The 8977-nt window shown below is 27.0% G+C and overlaps 1 pseudogene; it reads left to right on the top strand.

Moving 5' to 3' along the window:
• Positions 1–3087: 3087 nt before the first annotated feature.
• Positions 3088–4222, top strand: LOC122850338 (annotated as a pseudogene).
• Positions 4223–8977: the final 4755 nt, after the last annotated feature.

Below are 8977 nucleotides of genomic sequence, written 5' to 3'. Positions count from 1 at the left end.
ATTATATTTACTTGATGTGTTTGTGCGTATTCACCACGCCAAGTTAGTAATTTAATTTATTACAAAATAATTGACAACATAATTTTCTATTAATTAATCAAGTGCCGGGGATTTCCATTTTGGTTCATTGTCTTTATTGATTGTTCGAGCACATAAGGCTTTGTCGAAGTTTGACTTCTTTATTAATATATTGTTGGCTACATTAATTTCGACCTTAAGACATTCAATCAGACCAAATTTTTCTTTTTTTCCAACTGTTTTCGTTGACGTGGTATAAGCAAAATAATTAATGAGCTACTATTTATATTTTAAAAAGAAATTAATATATAGAATGTTATCGTTGATTTTTTTTATAATTCGTAGACAATAAAATCAGTTGTAACGTAAATACGAATCGGCTGATACTAATTGTAAATACTCAATTTTGTTTTTTTTTTTTTTGTTGCTGAACTGTTGACCTTAAATATATATTCTCCACATAAAGTTTTATACTTCCATGTTTCTCCGAATCTTGTTAGTTCCTGGAACTTTGAACTGGTTTTTTTTGATAACTTGATGTTGACCAATGTTTACGGTCAGTCATCATTGAGCCATCTTGTAAAATAGTGGTGTATATCTTGTGCTATTTTCAATCCAGTGGAATTTATTATTTTCAATAAAATTTTGTAAAAAATTAAATAATCTTTCGGGTTTCTATTAGCTATATTTATTTGATAATATATTTACGCGGTAGCACTGACAAATATGGATTCTATAACGAAAATTAAAACACAAGATGGAAACTTGGTAAGTGTCTTTTTATAGAAATAATAATTATAAATAGTTAGATTATTATAATCATAAAATATATCATAAAAAACTATTGAAGCTTTTTTTTTTTTTTTTAGGCGCTCTGTGACAACGAGTGTAATACGAATGATCGACCTACAAAAAAAATTACAATTTATGATAATGAAAAATGCTTGGTTCCCATATTTAAGTATATATCGGTATTCGAGAGGCCAAAACTTGCATTGGGTAAGTTAATAAAAAAGAATAATTTTATAAAAAAAATAAATAAATACTCATTGTGGTTAAAAAATTTTACAGTTTGCAAAAATTGGAAAAACGCTCTTGTTTATTCATGGTGTAATGAAAAAAAAATTGAATTAAATTATTGGAAATGTGATGATACCTCGTCTTGGATTGACAAAGTAAATCTTTTGGTACCATTGATAAATCGATGTGGTACTTATTTAAAAGAATTAAATATATTAGCTTATGATGATTCAAAAATAATGCCGTTGATTAATGAAAATTGTGTTAATCTCGAAAAACTTCAAGTGAGATTCAAACATGTTAAAAATGAACATTTTGAAAATTCATTCTCATATATGTCCAATCTGAAAACGTTAAAAATTACCTTTCAATGTGAATCAAGAGTACCAGAAACATTTATTGAGTCATTGAAAAATGTTGCTAGTTCTTTAAATCATCTTTTTATTGCAAATTGGGAAATGCCTTTTTCACACTCAATATACATCCCAGGCTCATTCACTGCTGTAAGTTGAAATTTATAAATTAACAAAAAAAAAAAAAACAAATTTATATATTTTTGCAAAAAGTAATTGTAGTAAATGATTTTTTTTTTTCAGATCTTGGGTGAATTAAAAGTTTTAAATCATCTTGAGGTATTTGGTTACAAAATGGCTTACTCATCGATACTAGAAGCAGCACGTAAAAATAACGAAAAAATACTTCGATTTCATTATGATTATTTAAAGTATTGGCGTTCAACCATATTCCCAGATATGCCTTCTACACAATTAAATATAAAAGAATTGACACACTTGTATTTTCATCTTCATGTTTTAGCTACGGATGATTTATTGATTAATCTCGCAAATTCTGCTGACAACTTGGAAGATTTAAAAATATCCGGTGATAATGTAACAGATATTGGTATAATTGCACTTACAAAAATGAAAAAATTAACGTACTTATTAATTGTCACAAATAATCCAAATGAACTTATCACTGATTCTTCAGTTGTATTATTTCAAGATATGATCGAATTATGCTTGCTAGAATGCTCTAATCTTACTGATTACTCACTCATTAAAGCTGTTGAAAATTCACCAAGTTTAATTTCCCTTGGTTGTTTTGGTACCAAAATAACTCATGAAGGTATCAAAAAGATAGGAGAAATAGTGACAGCTCGTAAATTTGAAAAACCTCTATATGTGAAACCTTCTCTTGAAAACCATAATGGTATTTTCGATGATCCATTTTATCAACCACCATATTTCAAAGTTTACTTGGAAAGTCCTGAGAAAAGAAGTTATGAAATCTATCGGGTTAATGAAGCACCAAATTTTCAACATACACAGTGTACTTTTTATTTGAACTGTTAATGCAGTCAATAATAAGAAAAAATTTTCTCATTATCATGATTAAACTGATGATTATCAATAAGTTGATATTTATCAAATTTAAATAAAATGTTTCGAACCATTATACTATAAGTCATGATAATTCACGTTTTTTTTTCGAAGAACTCTGTGCACTGAGAAAAAAAAATTGATAGTTTTAGCTTTTGGAACTTTTTTGTCTTAAGTTGAAAATATTAATTTGAGAGTTTGAGAAAATATTTTTTTTCAATTTGAGACAAATTATTTTTTTTTTTTTAAAATATAGAATTAATTTAAGAAAACTTGTGATAAACTTTTTTTTTATCACAAGTTTATCACAAGTTTTTTTAAATTAATTCTATATTTTTTAAAAAAAAAAATAATTTGTCTCAAATTGAAAAAAAATATTTTCTCAAAACAAGACATTTTTTCTCAAATTAATTATTTTTTTTTTCAACTTAAGACAAAAAAGTTCCAAGAAAAAATTTGCTAATATGAAGAAAATTTTTTTTCAATAACAGCAATTTTTTTTCTCAGTGTAGCTATATATATAATAGCTATAGCTAGTGTACTATGTTTGTTTGTAATTGACATAGTTATTATAATTATACTAATAATTATACTAATATTATTACTAATTATATAACTTATTAGGCTAATTAATTAATAATTATTGAATATATAAATGATTTTCAAAATGAGGTAGGTTAGATTGTAAACATTTCCAAGACCAAGACCTGGTGGATCACCACTTTACAAAGGAACGTACGTGCAAAAAAAAATTATAAAATACATTACATTTTAAGGGATTTGGACGATTTTTTAAAACGAAGAGTGAGACAACATTTTTCCTCGGTTTTTTTTTGACAAAAATCGCATTCTCCATAAGAGCCAATGTTAAAAGTGTCAACTTTAAAAATTAATAAAAACAAAACGAGCTTCCAAACAATTACCAAAAAATCACATAAAATGTATTAGTGTTTCAAAAATCTACTGTATGAATTTCATTTCTTTCTCATATTCCGAAAAAAATCGTCCAAATTCCTTAAACGTGAATCCCGATTATAATTTTTAAATTTAAATTTAAATATGAGCAGCGTTGGAGCTAGTATACATAGACAATTTCTTTACCTACAAGGACGGTTTCTATTTTACTTTTTGTCGCTTTCCTCGTTCCCAGGAAAAAAAAAAACTTTTTGAAGATGCGTTGTCAATCCAATCAAGCGCTGGAGTTGGTTCAGAGGTGACAGAGTATAATAATATACATTATCAGTAATATTCATTTAGCTTCATGAACACAAAACTAAATGCAATGGGAAAAACTAAAAATTTTCCAGGTATCATGGTACTACAAGAACAACCTCTAAATGTGCTGAATGACATTGCCTTGGTGGATCCATCTGATGAGTATGATGATTTTATTTCAAGATAAATTAAATGATATTAATCAGCTGTTTAACAAATTTATTTTTTATGATAATTGTTTAGAAAACATACGACATTTGAATAGCGTTATACTGAAGAAGGTGAACATGTTAGAGTATCAACAAGAACTGGAAGAATTATTCCAATTCCAATAACACAACAACAAGAAACAATTGATTATAAAGCAGCTCCTCATCTTTACAATGATCAACCAAAGGACACTTCCAAAGCTGATGCACAAAAAATTACTTATAAGGCAATTGTATTATTGATAAATTTGAATATATTTAGTTGAATAATATTGTTGATTGGTATTTTAGGCTGCTTTGAAAACATTCGAAATGGATATTATGGAAAAAATGGGAATCAAGGAAGATTGAATTCCTAAAAAGACATATTGGTATTAGACAGATTTTAAAAAACTTGATAATGTTATGAAAAACATTTTTTTGTAGAAAATTTAATATTGAATAAAAAGAAATTAATACACAAGAATATATATAAGTATTTTGATTATTTAAAAAGTTGTAAATACAAAACGAAACTGTTTTTATTTCTTCTGAAATTTATGTGAATTTTTTCTTAAGATCATCATCATCAACAGGACAATTGAATAATTAATTTTATTCATTTACAAATTGGAGAATAATATATTTTTACTTTCTTTTTCTTTTTCCTTTTTAAATTGTCACCAGAGGTTGGCTATTTTTTTAAATACTCTTTGACTCAATTTAGCAATCATGTTGTTTCTGCTCAACTATACCTAAAGTTCAAGAGAGAGAGAGAGAGTGAAAGTTGAAACAGAATGTTAGTACTTGGTAGCCTCAAGTCTCATCTGGGATTGCTGTCGACCGTACTGTGTACCTGTCCATCCTGTCCATACCTGTCAATATGTGAGGGCCGTGAAGGCAGTAACAATATTGCAGTATTGCAGTGTTGCAGTTTAGTTGGATAGCAACAGATAGAAAGATACAGTCTTGAAAGCAAGATTACATACCACGTGGCAATCAACTTTACAAGGTATGTAAGGTTAAATACTATTTTATTCACGTGCATCGGTAAAGAGCTATAAAGTGCAAGTTTTTTCCATTAAATTTTTGAAATTTAATATTTGTCGGTATAATAATTCATTGCAATTTTTCTTTTTTTTTTTTTAAAGTTAACGAGAATAAAATATGAGGGTTAATTCGAATGGAATGAATATGGAGACTGCAGATTTAAGTCCTACCGAGTGGCGTGAAAAATTCATTACATTTTTAGAAGACAAATTTTTAGATGATAAAGTAATAGAGTCTCTAGAAAAAGAGTATAGTGATTATGAAGATAATGATGATGATAATGAAAATGATGATGATGAAGAGGATGACGATGATGCTGATGATGATGTAGAAGATAACGATGATGATTATGAAGAAGATACAGATACCGATACCGATGATGATGATGATGATGATAATAATGCTGAAGCTCGTGCAGTTCACGATAAATATAAAAGACAACAAAAAGCACATTCTCATTTACGTATGATTCGCATGAGTCCTCTATTTGCTAGTCAACCACGACTCAAAAAAAGTAAGAAAATAACAACACTTTAAATTTCAATGATACATATAAAAAAAAAATTTTGTATTATACTCTAAATTACTAAATTAGTAAATTTACTAATAAAAATATTTAATTAATTTCTCAGTATGTAAAGATAGGAATAACCAAGTTCTTTCTTCATCCTTCGCAAGATATACATTTTGGAGCAATGAACATGATTCAGTTGTTCGAGTACACGAAAAAACAAATGATTTAAAGTACTTCCTAAATCTCTGTGGATTTAATTTAACAAATCTAGATGTATCAACATATCCTACTTCTGAAATAATGCCAATCATTAATGCTAATTGTCCAAAACTTTGGGACCTTGCATTATGATTCAAAGAAGTAATGAGTCAAGATTTTAAAAATTGTTTTTCCAATATGCCTAAACTTAAATTGCTGTCGATTTACTGGGAATGTGAAGAAACTCTACCAATGACTTTAGCCGAGTCATTAGAACAAATTAGTGAAACCCTGGAAGTTTTAAAACTTTCATGTAGCTTACAAGGAAATGATTTGTTCTCACCAGATTCATTGGCTCCGGTAAGTTTGAATTTGTAATAAATATTATATTAAAATAAAAGAACGATATTTTATTTTTTAAGAAATTATTTATTCATTTTTCAGGTATTTCCTCGGCTAATCGCTTTAAAAAGTTTAAAAATATGGAAATTTGGACTAAGTCAACTATTACTCCAGTCGATAAGTGAAATGAAAAATTTGAGTCAACTAGAATTAACGTCTCGTTGGCCAAAAAATCATCCAATGTTTGATACAAGAATCAGTATGTATCCAATTGGGAATATGAAAAATCTCTGGTGTTTAAGAATTGATTGTGATTATGGTGTTAGGGATGAATTTTTGATTAATCTTAGTAACAATGCTAAAAAATTAACGATTTTAGATATACATGGCATAAATATAACTGATATTGGTATGAGTGCAATTAATAATTTAGAAAAATTACACAATTTCAATCTTGGTTTAACTTTTAGTTTTTTTTATCCGCGATCAGCAAAAAATGAATTTATCACTGATGAATCAATTCAATGTTTATTTAATCAAGAATTGGAAACGCTGAATATATCAAATTGCCTTAATATAACTGATAAATCAGTGATTAAACTTGTTGAAAATTTACCAAATTTAAGATCTTTATATATTAAAAATACAAAGGTAACTCTTCAAGCTGTCGAAGAAATATATATATTAACAAAACAACGTAAAAAACCAGTAAAAGTACATCATTCCTTTAAAAATAATGATTAAATACTTTCAAATCACTAGTGGAATTGAATAATGTTTTTTTTTTTTAATTCTAGAGTTGAATAAATAAAAAAAATCATTATTATATTAATTTAATAAACAACAATAAACAATTTTCATTTAAATAACTCCTCGCAATTAGTTATTATTTTTATTCATTGTGATTTCTTTTCCTAAAAATATTTTGAAATTTATTGAATACATTTCTTAAATCGAATCATATTATTTCTTAAAATATACATATGTGCTATTAAATCAAATTAAATATTTTGTTAATGTATAAGTATATATTTTCTAATATTATTAAAAAAAAAAAAAAAAATTACATTCACTGTTTTTTTAGGCTAATTTAGTATACCACTTTGAAAAAAATAAACATAACAAAATAATGTTTAACCGTTCAATTGTTGAACATAAATTTTTGCTTTCTGTTTTTTTTTTCTTTTTAAATCATCACCAGAAGTTGAATATTTTTTAAAATACTCTTTGACATAATGCAGCTGCATCATGTTGTTTTTGTTCAACTGGAGACCTAGAGTTCAAGACATCAAAAGAGAGAGAGAGAGAGAGAAATACAATGTTAGTACTTGGTAGCCTCAAGCCTGGGACCTCTGGGACTGTTGCATCTGTCACACCTGTTGCAGTCGTTGCAGTGTATTGCAGTGTTGCAGTTCAGATGAATAGCAACAGATTTAGCAAAATACGGTTTTGTAAGCAAAGTTGCAAACCACGCATGGCAATCGATTTTATAAAGTATATAAGGTTAGATGCTGTTTTATTTACGTTCATCGGAAAAAAATGCATATAAAAAGCAATTTATATTAAATTTTTTCTATTAAATTTCTAACAGTTTTTAAAATATTTCTCGGTATAATAAATTAATAATTCATTGCGATTTTTCTTTTTTTTTTTTTTAAGTTAACGAAAATAAAATATGGAGACTGATTCAAATGAGATGAATATAAAGACTGCAGATTTAAGTCCTACCGAATAGCATGAGAACTTGATTAAATTTTTAAAAGAAGACGTAAGTTTTGAATTATACAAAAATATTTTTGTATAGCTACTTTAATTTTTTTTTGATGTTGTTACGAGCTGGAGTGCTCCTACGCATATTCTGCTAGTTCCTATACCACATGTACCTGTCACGTGACATTAGTAAAGTGGCGTGTTTTCGTGAACATAATATATCAGACTCTAAAAATGTAAAAACTTTACTTTTAGTGACTTCGAGTCCGGAAACCAAGATACAAGGTGTGCTTGCAAAACCAACTTGATAAAAATAATAATAACTTATAATTAATATTAAATATAAAATTTGTGTTATTATTTTTGAAAATATTTTAATGATAAAATAAAGCTGTACTAAAAGTATACACTATAATGTTAATTGAATTAAATGATAAAATATTAATTGTTTTCTTATACATACAGGAAGAGTTTTCAGCAGTATACGTTTATATGATGAAGGAATAGGATCTATGGAAATATATTATGAAGATAATGACGATAAATATGAAAAGGAACAAAAAGCACATTCTTATTTACGTATGATTCGCATGAGTCCTCTATTTTCTATTTAACCACGACTTGAAAAAAGTAAGAAAATAACAACACTATTAATTTCAATGATATATTGAGAAAATTTTGTATTATACTTTAAATAGTAAATTAACTAATAAAAATATTCAATTAATTTTTCAGTATGTAAAGATAGAGAGAACGAGTTTCTTTCTACAAGCTTGACACAATATACATTTCATCAGATCGATGAAAATGATTTAGATGAATTATATGAAAAAACAAATGATTTAAAGCACCTGTTGAATCTCTGTGGAAGTAATTTCACATGTCTAGATTTATCATGTTATCCTACTTCTTAATTAATGCCAATAATCAATGCTAATTGTCCAAATTTTTGGGACTTTGCGTTAGGATTCAAAAAAATAATGAGTCAAGATTTTGAAAATTGTTTTTCTAATATGTCTCACCTTCAAAGGCTGACGATTGACTGGAAATGTAAAAATTCAATTCTACCAATGACTTTAGCCAAGTCATTAGAACAAATTGGTGGAACCTTGAAAAATTTAGAACTTTTATGTGCCTTACCAGGAAATAATATTTTCTCAACAGATTTATTGGCTTTGGTGAGTTTGAATTTTTAATAAAATATTATATAACAATAAAAAATGTGATTCAATTTTTAATGAATAATTCATTTATTTTTCAGGTATTTCCTTGACTAATTGCTTTGGAACGTTTATATATACGAGCACATAGGCGTGCGTATATCCATTATTTCTAAAATG

This window comes from Aphidius gifuensis, linkage group LG2 (genome assembly GCF_014905175.1).
Source record: "Aphidius gifuensis isolate YNYX2018 linkage group LG2, ASM1490517v1, whole genome shotgun sequence".
Taxonomy (NCBI): domain Eukaryota; kingdom Metazoa; phylum Arthropoda; class Insecta; order Hymenoptera; family Braconidae; genus Aphidius; species Aphidius gifuensis.
Note: the sequence above shows the minus strand (reverse complement) of the source record. Positions and strands in the feature narration are given on the sequence as shown.